The sequence below is a fragment of the Fundulus heteroclitus genome, chromosome 4 (assembly GCF_011125445.2).
Source record: "Fundulus heteroclitus isolate FHET01 chromosome 4, MU-UCD_Fhet_4.1, whole genome shotgun sequence".
Lineage (NCBI taxonomy): Eukaryota > Metazoa > Chordata > Actinopteri > Cyprinodontiformes > Fundulidae > Fundulus > Fundulus heteroclitus.
This window is the reverse complement of record NC_046364.1, coordinates 30,388,631-30,415,787: the sequence shown is the minus strand read 5'-3', so window position 1 is coordinate 30,415,787 and position 27,157 is coordinate 30,388,631. Positions and strand designations below refer to the sequence as shown.

General features: G+C 41.4%; 1 protein-coding gene across 7 annotated transcripts in view; it reads right to left on the bottom strand.

The window, feature by feature from the left end:
• zfhx3 (zinc finger homeobox 3) overlaps positions 1 to 27,157 on the bottom strand; it is a 357,317-nt gene that overhangs the window by 38,892 nt on the left and 291,268 nt on the right. The gene's annotated exons all lie outside the window — the stretch shown is intronic.

The window sequence follows — 27,157 nt, the reverse complement described above, 5'->3', positions numbered from 1 at the left end:
CACACACACACACACACACACACACACAACCCTGACTTCGTTGAATGCCTAAGATGATGGCTGCTAACTAACACATATTATGTCCACAATGGAAGATGCAGGCTGTACTTTTCCCTTTCCCCCCCTAGGAAGGCAGACTAAAAGCCTGGATAAGGGGCAAAAGCATCATTGGGCAATACTCTTCTATCTACTCCGCCTGGGGGACATTGTCCTGCACAAAGAGTCACTCTGCCTCTTTAGTTAGTCGGTACAGCAAGCCCTCCCCCCATACCCCCCCTCCCATTCTTCACCCTCCCCGTCTTACTATGCATTTATGCTTATCGTCTTCCACTCCTGCATGCTTTTAATTCAACCTCTTTTTGTTGATGCGTCCTTTTTTTTCTTAATTTTCCTCAAGCACAAACTACAATCCCTTTTACTTTGTTTGTGGCTATTCAAAGGGGCCAGGCAGAACATGGACGGGAGGGGAGGGGAGGGGAGGGGGGGTGTAGATGAAAAAAAAAAAAAAAAGAGGCATCACCGCTGTCATGAAGGGCAATCACATCAACTCTGAAATATTCACCAGTGGCTTGGAAAATGCGATGGTACAGTTATGACAGACGAACACTCTAGCCCCCGTCCCCCCCCACCCGACTCCCCGCTCAGCCCCCACTGCACCGGCCCCTCTCTCCATCAGGGCGGAAGCACGGTGGACATTCTGAATATGTAGAACCCGGAAAATGTATTGATTTTTCATTTGGCGGAAAAGGGACACACAAAAATCACATAACCTGAAACTGTCACAGCTCTTCTGTTCATAGCTCATCTCTCCTGATGTTTGGCTTTTGCCACAAACTCTCTTTAATTACCAGGTATAGTCAGCTTCAGAGCCTTTCCCCGCAGAGACACAGCCAGATACAGCCTGCTGGGCTTAACAAGGCAGCCCACATCTATTATATATGACATACACCCAGCAGCTTTTGTTTCATATCTAGCTAATAAGTGCACTGAATGTGACTATACTCATGGTTTGTTTTTGTCGTTGTGTTTTTACACAATGATGCAGCGCAAAAAAGCTTTCTTAAAGAAAGCCTTGAAAATTAAAAAATGCAGCGCAGCACATTAAAAGGGCCTTTTCATATGAAAAGATAATCCTGAATGGTCCAAGCACTTATTTCATGGGCTTTTTTGAATCCCCTCTGCTTAACATGAAATTCTCCCATTGATCCAAGTTTTTCGAGGTAGCATGCAGGTCCCCCTATGTTTCACTGAATGCGCACACTTGTGTATATCTGTGTCCATTAACAGGTACTTATCTGTTTATCTCTCCTTTTAGGCACTGCAGAGCAGTACAGTGAACTCTCTGAAAAAGATCTCTGTGTCGATTTATCGAATGTACCATTTGCATATCTTTGTAGTGCTTCCATCTGCCTGTGGACCGTTCTGTGGTGGTATTACCTCAGAAAATCAATGTTGCCATGGCGGGATGTATGCAGCCCCTACCTCTGCACGTGCTTGGAGTCTGACTTATAGCTCCCACATGGGTCCTATTTACATGAGTCCTGCTGGTAAGAAGACCCCCCACACCCCTCTTTTCAGTTCTTCAAATCTTTGTAAACTTAAAGTCCACAAACACATTTCTCAGCCCGCCTCCCAAGAGGAGGCGGGCTTGCCATCCTCCTCTGTGGTCCTATTGCCTCCCCGTTTCCATCCAAAGCCCTGAGCTTGACCGTCTGTTTGTTTATGAAAGCGTACGCAGAGATAAAACAGAATCCAACGAGGTTATGAATACCAATTTTGCTAATCAATTTTATTTCAAATCTAAAATGTAGGGTAGCATTGACGTGTGTTTGCTCTCAAAGGTCGAGCGGCCCGCTGAGTTGAGATGTTTTATGTTAGTAGAAAGGAAAGGTGGAGATAGGTGTGATATGTTTCATCTTATTTATTCATTTATTACACTTATTTCTGTTTGTTACATCATGCCGCTATACATTTATGGATGGAGAAAGCACACGAGAATACCTTAGAGTTGATATAAATCTCTCTTGGAGAGACTGTAGCAGATGTGCAGGGAAACTTTTCTTCTCAGTACCAACTGGCTGGTTACTCATAGCTAATTGCAAAAGAAATCCAATGATTACACTGCAGAGGCCCTTTAAAACATCCCGAGAGAGCGACCACATATTGGGCAAAGGGAAAGAAAACGAAAAGCTCTCTCTACCTCCATCCATTCCGTTTCTAACACAAATCAAACATGGGGCACTTTCTTTCGCCATTTGTCTTTCTTTCTGCTTCTCTTTGCATAGACCATCCATTTCTTTCACATGAAATATGAAAAGGCAATATCCTCTCTGTGTTTGTACTGAAGCGTAATGCGATTGTGTTGTCATTTATAGGAAATAATCACAAACCTCTCTTTCATTTTCCAGTTCAAATAACCATGAAAAATTAGCCTTCAATGTCAGGGAGGACAACAAAGGGATGCACACAGACTATTGCTCCACCACTGCGCTTGACATTTCGCCTTAATAGGAAAAGGGCTGATTGTTTCTGTCTTTCTTTTTTTTCTCCCCAATCTTTTTCTTCTGCTAACCCCATTTTTTTTTACCTAATTAAAAAGTTCTGGCCTGAGATCTTTGCAAATCTTTGTCTCCATTCACCATAGCGGGTCTGTGTGTTAAAGGAACAAAAAATTGGAAGGTTAGAAAACGCTGGTCCCGTGCACACAGTGCACTATGCTCATTAGCACCCTTTCCCCTGTACATTAATGGCCACTGCAGAGGGGAGATGTCGCCAGACAGCCGCTAAGGGGCCCAGGTCGCTGTGACTACCGTCCAGCAGCCTGATAAATAAATAATTCAAGAGCTATCAGACTCTCCAGCAGCGGCTAGGCCCCCCCCCCCAAAAAAAAAAAACATGCACTCAGGACACGGCTTGTAAAGGCCTTCCTAACTGATCAGCATTTAGCCCTTACAATGTACAATTATATATCTGGACAAGATTCAAGACAGCCTGAGTTAAAGTCTGAGGATCCTTTTTAATTCAGGCAATCTTTGTTTTCGCCCTGAGCAGCAAAGCAACGGCGATTTTCTTATATATTGCTACCAATAAGTGTGCAAAAGGCATGTTATTTTCCACTTTAAATAAACACAAAACAACCAACCCTTTTTTTTTCAGTGCAGTCACAGAAAACGCTTTGAAACAGGTGAATTTTAGGAAGCATCCCAAGTCAGAAAGTCTGGTGATAAAACCTAGACTTAATGTTTTAAACCCTCAAATACACATAAGACAACGTTAAGTGAAACAACAGCAACACTGATACCACACCGATCAGCACAACATTGAGACCATTGACAGATCAAGTAAATACAATTCCTGAACACGACACTTGTCTGTGGCTGGGATGTATTGAGCAGTAAGTGATTGTTTTATCCTTAAAGCAGATGTGTTATAAGCAGTAACAATAAGCAAGTGTCAGGATATGAATGTGTTTTAAAAGAGCCAAATTCTGGTGACTGGACGACTGAGTCAGAGCATCTCCCAAAACTGTAGCTCTCGTTGGGTGTTTCTGATCTGCAGGGGTCAGAGTCTCTTAAAAGTGGTCCAGAGAAGGAACTGGGGGGAACCAGTGACAGGTCATGGGCATCCTAAGCCCTATAAAACCAATAGTAGAGGTGATCCACCACTCAGCATAAAATCATCTAAATGTCTTAACTCCTCATCTCTTTCCACCGGTCTTTGATTCGTTTCTGCGTTGTATTTATTCTTATTACAGCTTTTCTCCATTTCTGTCTATGATTGTTGGTGTAACTGTGAAGCCCTTTGTTCAGCTGTTGCTTTTAAATGTGTAATATAATACAAGTTGTGCAAGCAGCTCCCCACAGGCCAAGCCAGCACAGGCAGTGTGATGCTTTGGAGAATGGGAACCTGGAGTCCTGCCATGCTTTTGGATGCTGCTTTAATAAGCAGCACCAAACTAAGCATTGTTGCAGACCATGGAAACCTTGTGTCAGACACTGTTTTAGAATAATGCAGAAGAACAATTCACCTGGCCACCAAGCAGAGATGCTTCAGAGAATGGTTGGAGAAGCCTAACAAATAGCCTCCAAAAACATCTGTGCGATGAGCTGCACAAACAAGTAGGATCCACCTCACGACTCGCAGGACTTGAAGGATCTGCTGCTAACATCTTGGTGTCAGATACCACAGCCCACCTTCAAGGGACCTTGGGGAATCCACACCTCCCTGGGTAGGGGCTGTTTTGGACCAGCAAGCTATTAGGCAAGTGTTTATAATGTTATGCCTAATCAGTGCGTAACTGCATCACAACTAAACGTCCATTCGAGTACAGTGCTTTGCCTCGGATCGTTTCCCTAACAATCCTTTTGCTAAGGCCTAGGGCTGATGAAAGAAAACTCTCACGTGATTAGCAGCTTCTTTATGCACTTGTAGTCACTTTCACATAATTTCTGCCAGAGCCTTTTAGTTATTTGATTAAACAAACACCTTTCAGTCTTAATTATGGAGCAGATGTTGCATTCAGATGTCGTAATTCTGGACTTGAAGATAGAGGTTTGCCGCGCGCCTTTTTCTATTTTGCACCTCAAAGATTGTTATCACCCAAACAAAAGGGTTGAAGAATTCAGTTTTAATTTAATGTCAAAAATATCTGAAAATGACATTTGACATTAAAAAGCGAGCACGGTTCACCCGACTTTCTTTCCAACCGCAGCTGGAGTGTTGCTGATTATGAGTGGAGGAATCATCCCATAAGATAAGGCTATTAGGTTTAAACAGGTGTGATTGCATGCGAGCTAACTTTGCTTTGCTGTGAATCTGAGAAAGTGAGCTGAAACCTCCTACAGGGGTGGAACTGTGCTGCCCGCTGTGCTGCTCTCCAGAGAAGGAGCCTTGGAGTGATTACAGTCAAACATTGCTACTCAGTTAACTTTGGCTCAGCCGCAGGAGAGGGAGAAGACGAGACGGGAAAGAAAGAAAGAAAGAAAGAAAGAAAGAAAGAAAGAAAGAAAGAAAGAAAGAAAGAAAGAAAGAAAGAAAGAAAGAAAGAAAGAAAGAAAGAAAGAAAGAAAGAAAGAAAGAAAGAAAGAAAGAAAGAAAGAAACTAGGAACAGATGATGTGACTGAAACGCGGGCCAGCTTTAAGAAACAAAAACAAAACAAAAAAACTTGTAGTGTCTGATATTGTGCTTGTATCATTTACCCAGCACTAAAAAAAGAAAAGCATCCACTCTCCAGCGGCAATCACTGAGGTCAAATGTCTTTTTTTTGTTGTTGTTGTTTTTTTTTGTTTCAGGTTTTAAGGCTGTCTGATGTCCAAAAGCTTTAACACACCCCTGGCTTGGCAAAAAAAAAAAAAAAAAAAAAAAAGATTTTCTTTCTTACAAAATACAGCTGAGGACAGCTCTGTAGGGGAGCAGATATTAAAGAGACATTTCGCATGTCCTTGGATTCTGAAGTAGAGGCCAATTAAATGGCTTAGCAGCATCCAATTTGTGCTGAGTGAACAGGTATGAATGTTGGGGTGGGGGCTTCCGTGGCAGCGGGCGGAAAGAAGGACAGAGCGGAGCGCACTCTCAGGACGGTGCCAGCCGATTCTACTTTCCGAGGATTTCGGAGCCGTGCATGTTTGCAGAACATCAGGATGACGCGACACGACATTATTTATGGTAACTTTACCTTTTACAGAGAACCTTTAGCGTTCTGAGCATCAGAAACACCCGCAGGACACTGGCTCTTCCAATCCAGCCCCTGCTCTGTTTAACGCTGACTGAGCACAGACTTATGGAAATGAGTGGGTCTGGATGGTAAAGTTCATACCCTCTCAGAGGCATCGTCACAAAATTAACAACCTCTCCCCTACAGAGACCTGGCCTCCTGCTAAATTGGTACCATGTTTTACCACATCTTGCATTTTTATTGTATGTGCATGTAGTTGTTAGCGTTGCTGTTTCGGTTCTTTTCAGTATAATAGGAGCTGTTACTGTCGTCGCTGCAGAAGACTTCTCACTCATTAGCAAAAGGTTTGAGAGCTGGGGGTGAGAACCCAGTAAGGTACGAATTTAATTATTCATCTCACTGGTTGGCGTTTTGTTGCAACTCTAGGACCTAAAGGCCGGGCCTCTAACTAGCAAAGGGCCGTCTCTGGAGAACCGCTGGAGTAAACAATTGAGAAAATGTTATGCCAGGGGTGTCAGTTACCAGGAGAAAGCAAACACTAATCACTAAAGTAATCATTAAAACACCCTGCCTATGATAATATGGCTCTCTGTAGATTTGTGGTTCCTCCCCTGTGTACTGATCCAACATCCTAACGCTCCATCATGCCCTCAGCCCCAGTCCTGCCTCTCGCTCATGAATAGGCACCGATACAGATCCCTCCTCTTCATTCAGCCATAGTTTCTGTTGGCTCAAGCCAGGACCGGTGGCCTCTTGAGGAGGCTGTGATGAGAATTCATTTCTACCCATTATGTGCTCTTGTCCACTGCCTCAGTTCATCAGTTCAGTGCAACCAAGTCAATGAAAGGGCCTGTAATGAAGCAATCAGATGCAGCCTGGTTTTCTGGGCCCAACGCTCCATTCTTAGCTACCAGACCCCATCTCCTAGTGCAGAGCATGTGGCAGGGGCTGGGGAGGGAGGGGGGGGGGGGGGGTACAGCGAGAGAAGAGCAGACATAAACTGCACAGAGGCATTAATTCAAGACCTTGTCCTTCATAGACTGGAGGATAAGCTGCTGTAACATGTGCTTCACGCCAGGTCTGCTGGTTCCTGCGGTGTCGGAGAATCACCCAGTTTGTGATAGATCCATCAGTTTAACCAGCTAACCCAGCGAGTCAGATATGGCTGGAATGTATTGTGTGATTTACGGTTTAAGATGGTTTGGTAGAGATATCTGTCATCAATATCATCTTTTTTTATTAAAACCTTTCTGGGCAAATCAGGTGCTCCTGCCCTCAGTTCTTCACATCTCTTCAAGATGTGCAAACTAACAGGAGGAGTTCGACCTTAATTTGTGACTCGAAGTGCAAGATTATGCATCTCAACACTAAAACATTTGACAACACCAAACATCCTGGAACATCACTGGGATATTTAGAAAAGGAGTTAGATTATCGGTCTCTATACGCTTCCATTAAAGTGTGCTTCTTTATTCACAGTTCAACCGCTGCCAGCTTTGGCCAAAAGACCCCACAGCTGGATTCTACCTGACAAGAACTCCTTAACAAGCAGCAGTGATTAACCTCAGGAGCAGGGAGCTGCCATGTGATGTAGTGCTTTCGGCCTGCTGCAGAAGGGCCCTATTGATCCCAGACATACTTGGTGCCTTCCTGGATGTTTATAATCAATATGCAAATGGCCAGCTGCATTGATTCAATATTAATTTTCAATTAGGGAATTCTCGGGGGGTCCTTAGGGGTCAATACAGAACCATTGAAAGGGAAGGCTTGAGCAAGTTGCAGGCATTGACGTTCCTCCACCCCAAGACAACTTACTTACTGTTTATTTAGCCTGCCTGCTGTAAGTTCTGATTAAGGCTTCAGATAATGGCCAGAGAGACAGATGGACCTTTCTGCACTCCTGCAACACCCATTAGCTAAACTGGATTTTGGTGTGAAGGGCTTGTCCAAATGAATGGAAAAAAGTTAGGATTTCACACATTGTTCGGTTTGTTGTTTCATGAAGTCGGTGGATGTAAGAATGGTGAAACTATATATAAAAAAGAAATGTTCCACATCAGTAATAAAAGACTTGCACTACTAAGAGATAAACTGATGAGCATGTGTTCACGAGCAAGTATACAACAAATCATAAATTTGATGGCTGCTTTTAAAGTCAATTAGGGAGTCTAAATAGGTAAAGGAAAACAGCAAACAGCAGATTTTTTGTATTGACATAACCTGAATTTCTTTCCGAAGTCGGATCGTCAGCAGAGCTAGAACTGCTACAGTTGTAAGAGTGTTTGACCAAGCTGACAGACCAAGCAATGAAATTAAAAACAGTTTTTATCTATAACATATAAAATAAAAGAGCAAAGCCATTGAAGGTGACTAAGGTTTCTTGCCGTCAGATAACAGGGTGGGGTCTGAAACCTTTCCTCATCAGCTGAAAGTTGCAGAAAGCATCAAGTACAGCTAGAAAAACTTAAAAGCCTGAGATGGAGAAGAAAATCAAACCAAAACTGTACAACTTTCTTTCCAATTCTCCTTCTCAAAGACGCACGATATGAATCAGATTTGGCCAGACAAGGAAAAAAACACGTTTAATGGATTGCATTACTTCGTTTCGGAGCCGGAAGATCAGTTAGCATGGCTTTGATGCAATATTAGGGAGGATTCCTTATAGAAAGCAATACTCAAGTGGCTGATAACCTCCAGCATTGCTTCTCACTTTGTTGTAAACGCTGTGGAAACTCTAGGAAAGATTACAGCTTTACAGCCATGCTAACCTAGAGCACACTAAAGACTGTGCGTGAGTATAACAGAGATAACCTGGTTGGTCCATTTGCAGGGCTCTCCTGAAGATACATCGCCTGAGGTAATTGGTTTAGGGATAACATTAATTACCACATTCCTCATTAATGGATGAAGCCTTTATTGGTTCCATTGATCAGCTGGACCTGTTAGCCATCATCCTAAGCAATGGTGGATGTAACAAGCTTACATATTGGCATATCAATTAATGCAATCAATTCCTGTCTAGCAGTTATCATGCATCCTACCCACTTTCCTTTTACCACACCAGCTTACAATCGCAACTAGCTTCCTCTCTGTCAAGGGGGTCTGGAACAGAAGACCAAGTCAAACAAAGGTTTTTGGGGGTGGAAAAATAGTCATTTAGCTGAGTTTTTTGTCTGACGTATAAGTCATAAAACCAACAATTACAATTCAATTTAAAAGTTATGCTCAATAAAGTGAACTTATTTAGAGAGATAGAGAAAAGGAAATCAACTTTGTGTGTAAATTAGAATGGTTTAAAATGCAAATTTGTGAACACGGACTCCATAGATTTATTTGTCTCGTCGTACAAGTCTTTTGACTTTAAGACGAATCTTAAGGTTAAAGCCGACTCGAGTTTTTGAGATCAGCGCGCCTTTTAAGAAGGCACAGATTACACCTCAGAATCCTTCCTATGTCATCCATGCTCAAAAAGGGGTGACAGGCTTCAAACACTAGGCTGTGGTTGCCTGGCATAATGTGGTGAAGTGGGTAGAACATCGGCGGTGAATGAGGGAGTCGGGTGAGATAACTGAAAGCACACCATGACAAAGTGGAGGGATTTACCGTTGGGCCCGCAGCACTTCATTTGCCTAATAACAGATCATTCTATAAGAAAGTGGCTGCTCGGAGGGGGATATCAACCAACGAGGATGTCTCACTCGCAGAAATCCTATTTGAAGACAACACCTTCTGAGCGCTCATCCTCTTCCATGCCTAAGACGATCCACGCGCATGACAGGGCCCATTAATATGATGCCCATGTTACCTGGCTCTTCCTGCCTCTCTCTTCCAACAGAAACAAAACCGATAGCCAGGGAGGAGGGGCATTATGTTGTGAATGAACGTGTAACAAGAGGGGTGGTGTTCATTTTTGAAAAAAGATGTCTTAAATACCCTCCTCTGAGCCACCTGGAGCCACCAGAACTAGGAGAGTGCAAGAAGAGTCCCTTGCATCCAAATATCACAGAAAGGGAAATGTTTTGGCCAGGGTTTTAGTTCTCTTACTTCTTAGTTGTGCCTCCCTGCATCGCACATCACTTAAACACCTCACACAGGCCATGCACAAGGGCCCTTGGATTCACAAGAGAAATGCTACAGATCCATTTTTACGTGTCGGCAAGATGAGTAAATATAGATATAGGGAAGATGATGACAAAGAGTTATTATCTGCAACTACGCCCACTGAGCTGTAACACAAACACATCCCCTGATTATTTCTTTAAATACACCGTGTGTAAGAGAGGAAGAAAAATCGCTTGTGGATTTCATGGGGAGCGGCGCATAGACGAGGCGTTCATCGGACAGTGTTAAATGTCGAGTGGGAGGGGGGGGGGGGGGGCAGACGAGCAGGCAGTCAGAAGGACAGCTCATTCTTACTCTGCGCGGGACCTCCTGTATGCCCCTGTCCCCCGAGCAGCACACAAGTGGGCTGAGCAATTAACAATTTCATGCTGATTGCCTGAAGCGTGTTTTGCTATGCCATAAAGATAATAGCATGAAGGGTGTAGCATCCCCCCCCCATTCCCCCTCCTCCAGTGCTCCTCTATTGCCTCCATCTCTCAATTCTCTCCTGTGTAATTCACATGTTGAAATGGTGCACTGCCTGCTTGCTTTATTAAAGACCGTCTCCCTGCTTAGAGGGCACGTTTAAGAAAAAAAATATATAAAGATGACTCCCTGAAGAGTAAACAGGGATGATTATTAAAGGGAAGGAGAAACTAGAGACTTGGTCTCCCACTGGCTTCTTGATTTGAAAGTCTAATTTGGCAACTGCACACAACAGGCGTGCAGGTATACAAAACAAACCAGTTCCATTTTGAGGCATGCTTGCCTTGGATTCAGGTGACAGCCCTCTCCTTCTTTCTCTCCCTCAACGTGGCATGACAGCCATCCACTTTGACCATGGAGCTCACCACTGTGAAACAGGAATATCTGTGCGCCAGCCAGTAAACCCGCGACTCGTGTTCAGAGCAGGCGATATCAAAGAGTCTCAGAGGGGGGAAAGAACATGAGACATTAGTAGTTGTAGGAAGCAGGAGAAGTGATGTTGACTCTGAGCAGGAATACAGACTGCATTTTGAATAGACTAAGTAGGCCTTAGGATGAATGATGGCTTTATATTGTTTGAAATGTTTTGTTTCACCAAATAATCCCAGTAATTATGATTAATGGTGGACCATTCCCAGAGACGTTCAGGTTTCTACGTGCTAAAAAGATAAAATAATTATATCTACTGCTTTATAAAACAAATATCGGAATAACTATTATGATTATTTTGGTCTCTGTGAGGGTATAAACAGCAAGTAAAAGAAATGAAAATGTAGCCATTTTCCTGAAATTCTCATCCATTTAGTGGAATATAAGGCTTTGGTTCCAGAGTTCAGTATAATCATAAAGGCTTGATTCACTGGGCATTAAATATTCCAGCAAAGGCATTTTAATATTGAAACACAAAGGTAAATAACGGCATTGAATCTACAAATCTCTGGAAACCACATTATTGACAAACTACCCAGAGAATATTGCTGTCACATACCCAAAAACGTACCCTAAAGACATGATGGGTAGTTGTGGACAATAGGTTGCAGCAGCAGTCCCTTCTGGCCCTCTGGCCTGTCCTCGTTGACCCCCACCTCCCCCCCTCACCTCCCAGGCTTCTGGTTGGCTTTCCACCCCCCCGGCTGAGTGTGAAAGTCCAGCTGGCACACTGACAGTCTCTGCACCACAAATGAATAAACTGGAGCTGCATTAAAGCCCCCATATTGTTTATAATGAGCTCCTTCCAAATGTGCATTCTGAAGAAGCAAACACACACACACACACACACACTCACACATTTACCACACAATAAGAAGAAACATGTTTTTGTGTTCATTTATAAGATATAATGTCACCCCAACACCCACCCACCTCCACACAACAACACACATGCACAGACTTATAAATTGCAGTCACATCCCCCTGCTAGAAGGGGATGATAATTGCGGACGGCCAATAAATTACTGCTGCCTCCACATCAATTATAAGCATCACGTCTGGCAATGAGGAAAATGAGATCTTGTGACAAATTTCATGAGGCTTGGCTGCCCAGCAGCCTTTCTTAACATGCTACAGATAGCAATCCCTTATCTAGCCCCTGTAATGGGGAGCTACGGATAGAGAGATGGAGCTGCAGCCATTTAATTAAAAAGCTTGGGGTAGGGGGTGGAGAGGTGTAATTCATTGAAAAAGCACAGGAAGGAGACAAAGCCTTTGTCTGCAATACATATTTTTCTCAGTATTGTTACTCATCACAAACAAAGTTTGGATAACCTCTGAAAAACAACCCTGAAGATTTTCCCACTCCTTGTGTACATTTCTTACCGTTCCCCCCTTTCTTTCCTTGTTTTTAATATTTCCCACAGGGTTTGTTTTTTATGTTTTTTTTTTCCTTCTTCTTCTTTTTAGAAATGGATGGCTGCAGCGGACAGACAATGGCAGTGAATGAAATGGCCCCTGCACCTAATTGTATTCCCACCTGGGAAAGGCAGACAAGGGCGGAGGTTTCAGGAGCGCAGCAATGAGGATTTATGGCAGACGGGGAGACGGCAAAATAAAACATCGAAAGGGATGGCCCTTAAATCTCATTCCCGGTGCAATATTCATTGTAGTTGCAATCGGGAGTGCTGATAGCGCGCCGAGGAAAAAAAATGGCCGCATGTGTTCAAATTATGGCTGTACTCGCTACTAATATTTAACATCATTAGAAAATCATTAGAAAACCATCATAAAACCTGGGATTATGACCAGAGCATTAAACACAATGATTATTCAGTGTGTTCCTTCCCCGCTTCGCCTTGGAAATGAGATTTGTGCCGCAGCGGCTATGTAGGGGAAACGTATGAATATTTTTCATAATTATGGTAACATTTGAAAAACATTGGATTGCATGAATTACTATACCATTATAAAGTCATGTTTGTCTGCCCAAAAGCAAAGCTTTCAATGAGGCTTTGCATGGGATATCATTAAAGCAGTTGCAGAGGGGTCTCGGTAATACCAATATATTAGCAACTTTTAACCTTCCAAAGCTTATGCAGTAAGATGGCACCAGATGCTTGAAAACTGTGCTTATGAGGTTTTTTTTTTTTTGTTTTGGTTTTCATATGTTAGCTTTTTTCATGTTGATCCCTCTGATCAGGCTGCGTTTTTTTCTTTTTTTTTGTAAGACTTGGGATGTGAAGAGAAAAGCTGCATTCATAGCAGGATAGATTCAAAGAACAGAAGCGACTTCAAATAATGGATATGATTTTTTTTCTTTCTTAGATAAACTCTTCAAACGGGAGAGAAATCTTACAGTTTGGGTTTTAGGGCCACAAACAAGAGTTTAGATACCTTCTACCGTACACGAGGAAAACGAGGCCCCAATACAGTTGAGTCTTTACTTTTTGGGATTTCTCGGCAGCCCCATTATCAAATGCAGCCATCAGCACTAAGATAAAAGATCCTAATGGAGCTGGCCCTAGCAGAGATGAAAGGTGCAGAGATGGCACACTGTTATGAATCTCTAATGCAGCCCATGTTTCTAAGGTAATGACTGACTCTCAGGCCTATTACACAGGCATACCTGCTCAGGGACCAGACAACAAAGTTTGCATCTTTTCTTGTCAGTAAACTGCAAGATGGAAGACCCTTCACCTCTGAGAACGGCGCAAAAAGACAACTCTAGGATGCTTTTGGTGAAACACATTTCTGGGTTTACTCTAACTTATTTAGTGAACTTAAAAATCAGTCACTGAATTTGTCTAAGAGCGCTCGCAACTTCTTAAATGAATACCAGCTACCACGATTTGCACCTTGAAGTGGCTGATGACAGTGTTGGCTGAACATGCAAGACCAGTTTCCTTTTAATCCCAGAGGCTTTTCTAAACGCTAAACTGCACTCGTTTTACTTCAAGCGAAGACCATAAACATATTCTTTTCGGGTCAGCATGAGCAGGAGGCTAATGTAAGAGCAATCTCTTGTCAAGCTTTTCAGACTAATTGAACTGACACTTATGAGAACCGATCTTTTTTTAAACACATTACTTGGTAGATATTCTGGCTTTTGTCCCTTCAAACTTTGCCAGAAAAGGGGGGGGGGGGGGAATCATGCCCTTTGAACAACACAGAGAGGTGAAAATACATGGTGAGAGGAGTCTTTTCTCCAGTCTCTTTCACAGAACCTAATGGATTGTGAGCACTTAATGCATTAATCAATCAATATCTCTCACTGTACATCAGTAGCGTGACTAAGTTATGAATGACCTTTGCAACAAGAAAAGGACACTTAAATGCACACAAGATTGCTCCTTGGTTAGTGACTTGGGCCCAGTTTTTACCATGCATGATTACACCTTCATAAGTCACAGAGCCGTTAACAGAGCACTCAATACACCGAGGTTAGTTGCTAGACCGTTTGAATAAAAGTCTGCTCGTGATAGATCGTAACTTAGAAGCCTCTTAGAAATGTGCTTCCTGTCCTTCAATACATAAATCTACTTTCACCTGTAACTTTATTATATACACAATCTTAGTACCGGGTAGGTACCCCGGTTGCCTCTGGAGCTGCCTTAATTTGTCGTGACATAGATTTAACAAGGCTCTGCATCCAACATATGAATCGCCAGTTCCACAACATCCCAAATAGGGCTCTATTGGACTGAAGGCTGGTGTTGTGTTAAAGAAACCAGCTTCAAATGATTTGAACTCTCTAACATGATTCATTATCCTGCTAGGAAGTAGCCATCGGAGGCTGCGCACTGTGCGGTCGCAGAAGGGCGGACATGGTCGGGTAGGCTGTTGCATCTTAACGATGCTCAGTTGGTACTAAAGTACCAACGCAAATATCCATCCCAGTATAACAGTATCTCTCCCGACTTCTCACGTTTTCATCCACAAAACTGCCACTCGCCGAGTATTTTCTCTATTTTTAAATCCTTCTCTTTAACACTGACCGATTATTGCGTTTAGAAATCCAAGCAGATCAGCAGTTTCTGAAATACAGACCAGCCCGTGTGGCACCAGCAACCATACTGCATCCAAAATCGCCAAACTTCCTCTGATTCCCCCCATTCCGATGTTTGATTTGAACTTCAGCACCTCTAGATGCCCAAATGGGCTGAGTCGCTGTCATGTGATTGGCTAATTATTTTGACTAGCAGTCAAGCAGAACTACCTCATAAAGTGGCTGGTGAGAGTATATCTACATTCTACATCACACAAAATCTCCAAATGGGATTCTGATTTATGCACTATAATCCAGGAGTAAAAGCAGCCTAGATTACTTGCCAACATAAAATTTGCTTTGACTTGTTCCTAGAAGTAATCAAGAATGGTAAGTGCTTTTCTTTTAGCATGGCTCACATAATTTGAAGATGGTCCCTGCCTTCAGATAAAAGAATCTGGAAGAAAGGCCATTATGAAAAGGGGGGTATTGTTTAGAGGCAACCTATAGCCCAAAGGTTTCACATTTAGTCATTTTCAAAAGCACTATTGAAAATCTCAAATAATTCAGCAACCCTCATAATAGCGGGTTGCTGAATTATTAGGTATTTTGATTTATAGTGAACTGTTAATATATACAACATTTTACTGTCCTAAATAAGCATATTTGAAAAAACAAAACAAAGCTAAGCTAAGCAATAATCTAAATCTTTTGGAAAGACAGCATACAAATTGTTCCCCTCACTATATATCTTCTATCGTAGTAGAGAGAGGAAATCAGGACAGAATGACCTGTAGATGATAATGATTTCAGATGATGGTGAAGGAGGTGATGGAGGTATAGGGTGGGTTATGATGGGGTGGAGGGACAGGGGCGTTTTTAGCCCTCTCCTGACTTTGAGTACCAGAGCATGGAGGTGAAGCGAGACAAAGTGGAACGGACAGGAGCTGACTGCAGAGTCAGAAAAAAAAGAAGATCCCAGAACAAGAGCACAAACTAATGCTATTGTGGTCAATGAACAATAGCCTTTAAAAAGTGACTGCATAGAGACCTTAAACAAAGAAGCCATTGGCATTCGCTCTCCCCCATCTAATTAGATTCTTTTAGCCAGTTTAACATGACAAAAAAAAACTCCCCATTTTTCCTAATTCTGGCTGCCGTCCTGGCCCCTGCATCACCTTAAATCGAGTAAAGCCTCGGAGTGCGGGCTCGTCTGTTAGACTGACAACGACCTGTGACATGGATTCAGACACATCCACTGTGTTCTCTGCTTCACATTTCACACACAAATATGTGCCCCGTCTCAGCTTTCCCAGGTGCTCGAAATATTCACCATATGCATGATGAGGGCTCATTTCCCAAGAAACCCCCCACTCAACGAGGAGCTCCTTCACAGAGTTGACCAGAACACAGCTGCATCAAAAAATATCTTCAAAAAGATTTAATCTCTTCAAGGTTTCACGCCAGAGTGAGAATTAAACTTGATATATTTCCTGATGCAAGCAAAACACTGTTCTTAACGAATCACAAAAAAGCGTGATCTTATTTTCTTGTATTGTTGAAAGAGTCACACACACTTTTGTCAATAAAACGAATTAAGAAGAGGAAAACATACATAAATCGTTAATCCTGCAACCCTGAAGTTCTTGTACTTTAGATATAATGTGGTTTTACAACCTTCTTTTATTAATATTTATAATATTGACTAATGTATTTAATGTTTCCTAAATTTAACAAATATTGAGAATTTATACATCATGCTTTACAAATTATTCTGTGTGAAAAACACCTAACTAAACATCCAGATGATAAAAGGGTGAAACAGTAAATGTTTAAATATTAAAGGCTTACCATAGTTTACAAATTATGATTTTGGATTATAGAATTTTTTCTTTAAATCTGGAAAACAAATTTAGCTGCAAATAACACGATGAATAATTAATTCAACCAAATACTACCAGAATAGAAAATAAAACTAAAATTAAGAAATTTTGTGCCGTCTGTAGATTTTTTTTTTTAAATCTGACAAATCATAATCGATTAATCCAAATGAATTGCTGAACTCCACATAATTTTTATTTAACAATGTAACAATGTTTTTATTTAACATCACTTGTTTGGTTGCAGCATGTTCTAATACAAAAAAAGGCATCCTCATCATCATGGTCAATTCCACTGTGCAGCCAAATCGACTTGATGTGTCCGGCTGCATGCTTACTGGGCAACAAGCATGAAAATTGAGATTTGCTTGCTATCTAGATAATGGATCAATTCATCTTAGTGCTTCAAATGACTAAATATGCAGAGACTAGTTGGGAGTTACATGCAAGTCAACAAGAAATGAAAGAATGAGACCCCTTTTTTTCTCATAAATCCATTACTTTTTACCTGTGATAACGGAAAGAAATCCTTTCCAAATGCAAACAAATAATTTTGACAGATCTAGTTAGTTAAATTCAAATTGAGAAGTCTATAAAGCTGCAATGAGCGAATTATGAATATACTCCTCAATATACATGTCTATACAGAACTTCACCCAGAACATCTTTACAAGCCACTTCTGGGTAAATACAGCTAATAGATAAAAATATATAGTTTTACAATTTGGGAAAATAAATAAGAATAAAATAGTTAAAACATGTTTTTTTCTATTGCACTCTTGTTGAAGTCTTGCTGTACACTTGTAGCGTAAATACCAGGCTTCATTTACTCGGCTAATTTAAATCTCAGTCATCGCTTTGTTCATCTCAGCCGTTTTGCTCCAAATAAACAGAAAAAAAGAACAGCAGCCAACTTGTAAAAAAAAAAATAAACAGCCACAGAGAGGCACTGATTTTAAAGCCAGACGGAAGAAATTATTTTAATAATGGTTAATTTTTTCTGTGTGTGTATGTGTGTAAAACATGAAGTCATGAAGTCCAGCTTCTGAAAGCCTTAGACCTGAAAGTGCTGTGTGATCCGTGGCATCCTCCTGTGGCGTCACAACCAAACCTGGTGACAAATTTTTTTGTCTGCTGCCAACATCCAGCTGAGGGGAGAGCCGGGCAGGAAACTAATCAAATCCAGCATAATTTTCCAGAATCCATCTGTGGAAAGTTCCCTCTAATGTCACACACACCAACACACTGTAGAGCTGTCCTCCCACTCACATTATCCTTTTTGTGTTTTTCACCAAACTCATCCATTTCTCTTCATCCATCCTCCTCTCACCCTCCTCAGGTGCTGTGTAGTGGTGCTGTCAAGCACTGCATGAATCAATGACTAGTGCTCACGCCCACAGGTAAAGGTTAGAGAGGTTCACTATTGAATTATTTCTGCACTTCTCTCATTGCTGCCATCTGCCTGGCTGCTTTTAGTTGATGTGGTTGAGGCACTGGAGGGGACTCTTTGCTAATGCATCGGAAACATGAATGTGTGTGCGTGTGTGTGTGTGTGTATGTGTGTGTGATTCCTGCTTAAATGTTTTTCGGACCGTAATGATCTTTTCTTTGCATGTAACCAGCATAACGTGAAACTGCACATTAAGCAGTTGTTCACAAACGCCCTTCTGCATGCTCAGTTCTCTCCTTGTGTCCATCTATCAGACAGCCGATAATGATTTACAACATGTGTGCTGTTAGCCAGCCTTTGTTTCATCTGCCTTTATTCTAATGGAGCCTTCTGAGTTTGAGGCCAGTTAGGGCATCCTTCATTCTCTGCTTTTGTTTTGCTGTCAGCAAAGCTGATCATCTCTGCTGGACCCCAAGCAGCACAGATCATGCCCTTTGATCCACCGGCTATCTCTGGGGGGCAAAAACAGCCTTATTAAAAATGGCTAAATAAAACTTTTCTGCCTAGGCTCAATAGTTCTCAAAGTTTCCCCCCTCGTTTCCACCCTGATGTTGCCTATGGTCAAATTGAGCTGCCTAATCCTGAGAGCGAGCCGCGTTGTTAAACCCAATACCAAAACGCTGAAACAAATGAAGCAATCCAAGTGTATAACAATTTATTGGTTGTACTTCCCAGATTACCTGGCATACAACTCTTACCACAATCAATATCACAGATGAGAGCGGGCTGGATGTACAGTGATAATGCGAGCCTTAGGGGAAAGTTCAAATAAGGATTATGTAGGAAACCTTTAAAAAATGAAATATTACAACGACTGTACAGCAGTAAACAAGAGAGGCGGAATCTGTACTTTAGTGGAAACATAAGCGGCTATTTCGGCCAGCATGGACAGTGTAAGAGTCTTAGGTCATTCCTCATTTCTTTACATTTTTATTCTAAGCAAGCACATATCTAAAGTGCTGCCTTTTCTTATCATGGACCATTCAGGCATAAAAATGTTCCTAAATCAATATCATGGACCAGTGGTAACAGACAACTAAGCACCAAACCTTCTTGAACTTGGATCTTTAAAGATTTTGTTTCAAGAAGGCTGTCGGGTATAGTTTCTTCCAATTCTTTTGGTTAAATCTGAAAATCACTTGCCGATAGCACAGTTTGACAAAAAAATTGTTTTTCAGCACCAACAAGTTGATTTCAGATGAGTGTCAGTAAAAACAAAGTACCGCATAGCTCCGAAGTTATACTTTTAAGGATACATAGTATGCCATGAATTTACATCCAGGCTCAGTTAATCTGATACTCCCTAAATAATATCCAGCACCATCAATTGCCTTATGAAGTCACCTAATAAGTAAATAAAGTCCACATGTGAATAATGTTTATCTCAGAATAAATACAGCTCTTCTGTAACAGAATCAAAGGTTTGTCAGAGAACATTAGAGGACATGGCCTCGCGTAGACCAAGAAACACAGCAGACAGGTCAGGGATTATGTCGTGGAAAACTTTAAAGCAGGATTTGGATATGAAACTATATCCCAAGCTTTCAACATCTCATGGAGCAATGAGTCAGAAAATGAAATGGATTTAGCCCAACAGCAAACCTACCAAGACATGGCCTTCCAGCTAAACGGACAGGCTGAGCAAGGAGAGATAATCAGAGTAGCATCCGAGAGCTCTGGCATGGCTGCAGAGATCCTCAGCATGGGTTGGATAATTATGTGTATGTACAACTATTAGGAATGCTCTCTACAAATCTAGACTTCATGGAAGAGAAGCAAGAAGGAAGCCATTGTTGAAAGACAGCCATGAGACGTCCAGTTTAAAGTTTGGCTGATGGTGAGCGGGGGAAACAGTAAGTCCGTGAACGAAGATGCTCCACTAAGATGAGACTAAAATATAATGCTTTGGCCTTCAAGCAAACACCATGTTGGGTGAGATTCTAACCGTGCATATCACCCTGAACGCACTGCGTGCACTCTGACACATAGTGGTTGCGTCATCATGCCGTGTGGATGCTTTTCCTCAGCAGGCCAGAGAAGCTGGTCAGAGTTTATAGGAAAATGGGTGAAGCTAAATACAAGAAACCCTGTTAGAGCCTACAGAAGGTTAGAGTCGGGTTGACGGGCCGTTTTATTTTTTTATGATGCTGTTAATCTTCTAGACATACATTCAATATAATGTGCTTATGCAGAATAATTTGTGTTTTAAAATTCAAAGTGGATATGACAATAAACAACAGACTTATATGGGACTTTGTAACTGGCATTACATTTACATGGTTGGTTGCTTTACTATTAGGATAGTTGCATACACAAAGACACACGTAGATGCCAAACGTTCATCTGAAGGGTGGAAATGCGTTTCTTCTTCATCTCATCTACCTGTGACAGAGACATGACCGCTGCTATAATTAAACCCATCACAACCATTATGTCTCTGGCACCTAATCTATTCCTCCTCCCTCCTCCGCTGTCCGTCTGTAACCACAGATTTCCCGCCTCAGCCCTGACTGACAGACCCTGTGGAGGCTGTGGTCACTCTGAGTGACAGACATGAGGGGCAGCGAGGCTACTGCATTACCCCCTTTCCCCTCCCTGCGAGCTCCTCCGGATCATTCAATCCAGCACCTCACACCGCTGATCGCCACCTCTGCTCCAGTATCCAGCGGCAAAGCCTCTTGCCCCCGAAAATAGAACTCATTAACACGTTTAGTAAGAACAAATGAGATGACAGTCTCCTGATGGACTGTCTATCTTTTGGATCAGCTTTCAAAGAGAGCGCGCAGTAATGGCAAGAGAGGGGGAAACCAATATTATAATGTGCTTTCGGCCTCCTTTAAAGATGGTCTCGATGACAGGGGGGAGCCTCTTGCAGCCACACACGGCCCAAGTTTCAGTGCAGACACCTAGGTGCGTGCCTCGTTTATGGGAATGCGAGTTTGCAAAGTAAAATCTGGTGCATACTTACACCCACGTGACATAACTGACAGTGAAATCAGAAAACATACAGCGCGCAAACAAGGTGGTCTTGGCAAGGCGCGAGCCTCTCCATGTTTGACCTGCTGAACTAACAGATCATGCTTTTCTCCAACAGTTCATAAACAACCCGATTATGTCTCTGTATGTTCACAATATCATTCAGCTTTTGTCTTTCACTAAACAAGGGGTCTCAAACTCTAGTCCTGGGGGGCCGGTGTCCTGCAACTTTTAGACGCATCTCTGCTTCAACGCGGCCGACTTAAACATCAGCTCATTGGCTGAGCTTGGCAGAGCCTTACTGCATGCTTTGATTCAGCTGTGTAGGGAAAGAGACATTGAAAAAGTTACCGGACACTGGCTCTCGAAGAGCTGCGATTGAGACCGCTGCTCTTAACCGGATGCATCTCACAGGGAGTACAGTCCAACATCACCTATGTTCCAGTCAGGGTGCAAAGCTGGCCTGTCTTTCCAGAACAGAGTCTCAGTCAGGAGTAGTAATAAAAATCTGGACAGCAGACATTCTTATGTGCAGCCTATCCCAGAATAGAGTGGTGGCGTTTGGGTCAATTTACTACAACAGGTGGGGGCACGGGGAGGATTTCATACCGAGCCTGTAAAAGACGAGGCAGGAGACTTCCTTGTGTTAGTTTTAGCAGAGGGGTCACAAAAATGCTAAAATCCTGCACTGGAAAATCTATAAAGCCATCATTTTGGCTTTTTAATAAATGTCCCGTCCTCTGTAATATTTTCGAAATGAAAAGTAATGTATTTATGAATTTCCTGGCACGTTCTACAGAAAGCAAACAATTTCCTATGCTGCCTTGATGCCCTTTGGACAAGGATTAGAAGGCAGGCGACTGACAGAGGCCTGAGTGAGCTGTGGGCCCTCTGGGGCCCTGCTCATCCAGGCCTGCACAGCCCTCATCCTCATATCCACTCTGCATCAGTGGGGCAATAACAGTCTTTATTAAAAGCGCATTGCCGCAGTGTCTGTCCATACAACTTACTTTCAGATTGCCCATAATGTGGCATGTAGAAAGGGTCTGGTGGTTGGGGGCTACAATATCCTGTTTCTGGAAAGGTTTACTTTGCATTTTAACAAGCATGAATAAAGAAGGACATTCCAGAAATGGCTACCGTCTGTTTCACTCTTGCCTGTGGGAAGCAAAAGCTCAGGCTCTGGACCTTGCATGCCATCCGAGCGTGGCCTGGCTCACTTCTGATTTTACCTGGATTTCACAGCTGTAGCATAGCCACGGGTCATGCAGATCATATGAGAGCTGGACAAAAAAAAAAAAGAAAAAGCCTCATCTTTCATGTGTTGCAGAAACGATGAGATGCAGCAGATAAAACAAAAGGATATTAAGCATATCTGACCTTGTACGGTGATTCTGACTACCTCAGAACAATAGTTGCGTTAGCGATCCGGCATAGGGTGAGTTTCCACATTTATTTGTTTTAGGTTTTTAAGAATGTTTAACTATTCATACTGTGCTACAAAAAAGAAAAAAAAAGTTCTACAAAGAAAAAACTGATTATTGAATGGTTTTAAGAAAACAAACAAAATAAACAAAGATTTGAAATATGACAAAATGTTCTCTTTATTTTTTTGCATCATATGACACACAAGGCATTTATAGTCTTGTACTTATGAGATTTTGTCCAACCAAAATAATTTGATTTGCATTCTTTCAGAGTAATTTATGGCAAAAACTCATGAATTATACCCTAATATTTTATTATTGTGCTTGATACACACACTTTCACCACAGTCTTCCACGAAACTGTTAATCATATTATATCTTATATTTGTTTTGTTACAATATTTAAGTCTCGTATTTAAAAATAACATATTTTCATTATATTGTATTACTTGCAATTACTTAAGAGAAACACTCTTTGTACTTTATGAAAACTCTGCTTCCTAGAAGATGTGTGTAACAATCTTATCTTATATTTTCCACCACAGGGTAGAGTTTATGTTTTGATACAGCAGGTTTTTGAACAAAGTAACAACTTTTCTTAAGAAGCACAGATCTCAGGAATGTTATTATATATATATATATATATATATATATATATATATATATATATATATATATATATATATATATATATATATACTGTTATTCAATATATAATAGTTTTGCATGAGATAAAAAAGGTTGTGTGTACTTGCATCTCAAAAACACAGACAGGCTCTGAAAGTAGTGAATAAAAGGGATGTTGATCTAAACTGGAGGTTTATGCTCTACATACAATCAGTCATACAGTAGCGGTTAAAACAACATCAAAAGCCTTCTACCTTAAAATCCTCCAGTTTTTACATTCACTCAGACAAGACACAATGACTGGTGGCTTCCCAGGTGGCCCCAGCCCCGGTCTTCTCCTTCCCAGCCTCCACGGCTCGCAGACAGGGATTTCCTTCTGCGAGGAGAGCCAAGCCGTCACAGCCCAGCGATCAAGGGCCTGCCATCTGTGACTGAGGCAGATTTACAGCAGGAGCTAATCCTCACTGTCAGCCACGTTTGTTCTCCATCTCTGCCTCCTTCATACACATACATTAAAACTCACATATATATACACACACACACACACAGACACACACCAGAAAAAATACTAATATTTTACCATCTTCAAACACTCTGCGCCTTGCTTTTGTCTCCTCGTCTCTTTCATAGGCAGACACAAACCAAGTGTTCACTCTTCGGTTCACTTTGCCCTTTTGTAAAGTCATGCCCTCATTCTGCTCCATGCTAAAGAAAAATAGTATTTGATTAAGCGCTAAGAAACCCCAATGTTTCACAGAGCTATACGCCCTGGTGAGTACCATTCAAATGAAATAGGGTCATCATAGGCTGGAGTGTGCCAACAGACCTCACATACGTGCCACCCTAACATCTCTTTTCCATCTTGTCTTGCATCCATTTTTACTTTCATTCTCTCACAACCCATACGATGTTCTATCTACAGCCTGGAAAGCTGACATCCCTATGCTGACATCTAGCTCACAAATGGTTGCCTCACTTTTTTTTTTTTTTTTTTTTTTTTTGCTGAACCAGGGACACATTTCACTCTCAGTCTCCTGAACCACCTTTCACCTCCTGTAAACGTGTCTCTTCATCCCTAGGAAGCCCCATGCATGTACCCATCTTTTGTCGGCATCTGTTGAGCCACTTTTCTCAAAACTGGAGTTCAAGGCTGGTGTTTTGGTTCATGTCAAAGCTGGGATTTACTCAGCGATCGCTGCACACATGGCAGCTGTGTGAGGCTGAGGTCCCTCAGAGACCTCCTTTGTTTCCCCTCAGATAAAGGGTTAAGGAAGACAAATGGAGGTGGGCCCACAGCGCAACATGCCTAAGCAGCACATTTATAGTATGAGCAAGAATTAAAACAATGCAGGGCCATTTGTCTATGTGTATTCAAATTAAAAATAAAACTTTGCTCTCTTTGGGCTTTATGCCCGATGGAGATCTGAGGCTCCAAATCCCTGCTGTCCATATTTGCATTATCTTCATGAGACAACATAATATGCGAGGATATATTAAATCCATAGTGCTAAATTATGTATTTCAGAAATATGGCTTGAATTATGAATTATGTGCAGAAAGTGTTTTATAATAAAATGTTTGTTTTGTTTTATTTCGAAGGGTATGTGGGGAAGTGGACTATAAACCGACTACCTAAACCACCACAGCAAAGTGTGAAAAAAGTGATAGAGATGGGAAATTAGGTGCTGCACTAAAAGAAGGAAAGGTTTAGCCTCAGATGAGAGGGTGGCGCTTTAAGGCGAACCCCCACAGCTGTTCAGAAGAACCAAGGCACAGTGTAAGCACTTTTGGACATTATAAATGAATACTGTTACTGTGGTATTTTAATCACAATGATTACTTCCACGCTTTGTGTAAAACAAACACTAATGTGGCTAAATAATTGACTCCCCTAAATAATATTGGGTCACGATCACTGATCTTGTACACGATCAGGTTTTTGTTAAGTACAAAGAGTATAAATCTCCAGGACAATTATACTCCACATATTCTTTCATTAATTTTTCCATGCTGCTATATTGAACAAAAATTATATTTTCGTCCAGACAAAACAGAAATTTTAGCAAAAATGGTGAAATACCCATGAGCTGTCATGGCTATGAAAAGAAAAAAACGCCATCTCTACATGCACTAAATGCTGGGCTTTAAAAATCTTAACATTGGGAATTGTAGTTACTTCATAAAAACAATTACTTCATAAAAAAAAAAAGCTTTAGATATTACAAAATTACCTTTAATTACAATCTCATCACGGTAATGTCCAAAAATTGCCTATCCCTGCACCTTCTGGAAAAACAGATGTTCGTCAGAAAATTAACTATTGGTGAAAATCATTGAACGTGTACGTGATAAGACAACGGGGAATATTTTAATGGATTATTTTCCTGACTGAAAAAGCCTTTTTGATTAGATGAAATACAGAAATTCTGCCAAAAATCATGACGTTTCTATGCCCTGCCAATAGGGGGCAATAGTACCAACTTAAACACACACACCCACATAAACATAGAAAACAACAAAGGAAGTAATTCATCCAAAATGGCAAAGGGCTAGCATTATAGTCAGTAACGTTTTCAGCTCAGGATTGATGTGTAACAACAATAGGGTCAAAGCGAAACTCGTTCTTTCTAGGTCACAGAGTAACAGGAAGCAGCAACATGATTTCTCAAGATCTAAAACTTTTCCAGCCTAAAAATTTGAAAAAAAAATCTTCACTTTGAAAAGTATTTTAAGAAAGTTTTAGTTTCTCTCATCAAAAGTGCAGTTGACATGAAAAATAGATAGCGAGTAAGGAGAAAACTTCTAATTACTGATATATCCAAGTTAGCCCAATAATAATTAGAGATATAGCAAAGCTCTACATTTTATAAAAAAAACAGATAAAATCAGTTTTGTCAGTGAATCATTATCAAACTGCCTGGTTGAATTATATACACTTTGACGGTGTTCTGTTAGGTTCCAGTGGTCTGTTTTAGTGAGTGGGGCTTCTTGTAGTTTGATAAGGTTCTGCAGGGCTGTAAACATTTCCACATTGCCTGACTCAAGGATTGAATTCCTAATTTGGATACAGATATGGTCATCCTAGACGTGAAAGTAAATTAAAAAGTAAACGGTCGATCATTTAGTAAAAACAATTTGCAAACAGAGCAACTCTTGTCTCTATCGTGAAAACAACTAAAAAAAAATCCCATCCCCCAACCCTTTTAACCTAAATGGCCCTTCCTCTTGCCTTTGCATGTTCGCCTGTCCACTGTACTGTAGTCATTAACATATTTGGAGTGCAGTGAGCAGAAAGCTTAATTGTCCCTAATTGCTCAGCTAAATATGTTCTCTAATGATTTGCTTCAGATCTGTGACTGCCTTTTGCGCAATTTCCCGGCCGCTGGCTTCATTATCCCTGCCTCCTTGGAACAAAGCGTCTTCACAGGCTGGCCCTTTTTTTTTTTCACCCACATAACACAGACAGCGAGTATGTGTGCGAGGGAAGTAAATGGTTCCTTCTTGGAGAGACACACAATAGAGGCCCTTTGTCAAGACACAGAAGTTAAAGTGATTAAAAAACCAAATCTCTACTAAGAAAGCGTGTTAATTGACCACAGCTCACTCCTCCTAATCAGTTCATAATAAATGGACAGTGGAGGCACTTTGTTTCAGCCGTTCTACAGTTGAGGCCGTGTCTGTTTTTTGGTGTACTTGTTTAGAAAGCCGCTGCTGTTGTTCAGCTCCTCCTTATTCATACATAATGCTCTTTTCTAATGCGCTTCTAATGGCAAAAAAAAGGACAGCTTCCATTAACAGGGAGTTGTGCCTTTGCATGAATATTTTGTCGTAAATCATATTTGCAGCTAAAATTCGATTAAAAAAAGTTAGGCACGTGTCGCTTATTTTGCCCTTTAGTTCAATCAGGGTAGAGAGCATGCTTACTGATGTCCAAAAGCAGAAATATTCAAACAAGCAAGAAAGTAAAACAAAAATAAGTAAAAAAAAAAAGAAAAAGAAAAAAAAAGAAAAGGTTTTAGGTGCACCCGTTATCGAGTAAGGCATGTGAAGCTTCTCAACCGGGCCACTGGATGAGAATTTACGTGTAAACTGCATGAACAGTAAAAAAATGAAGGTG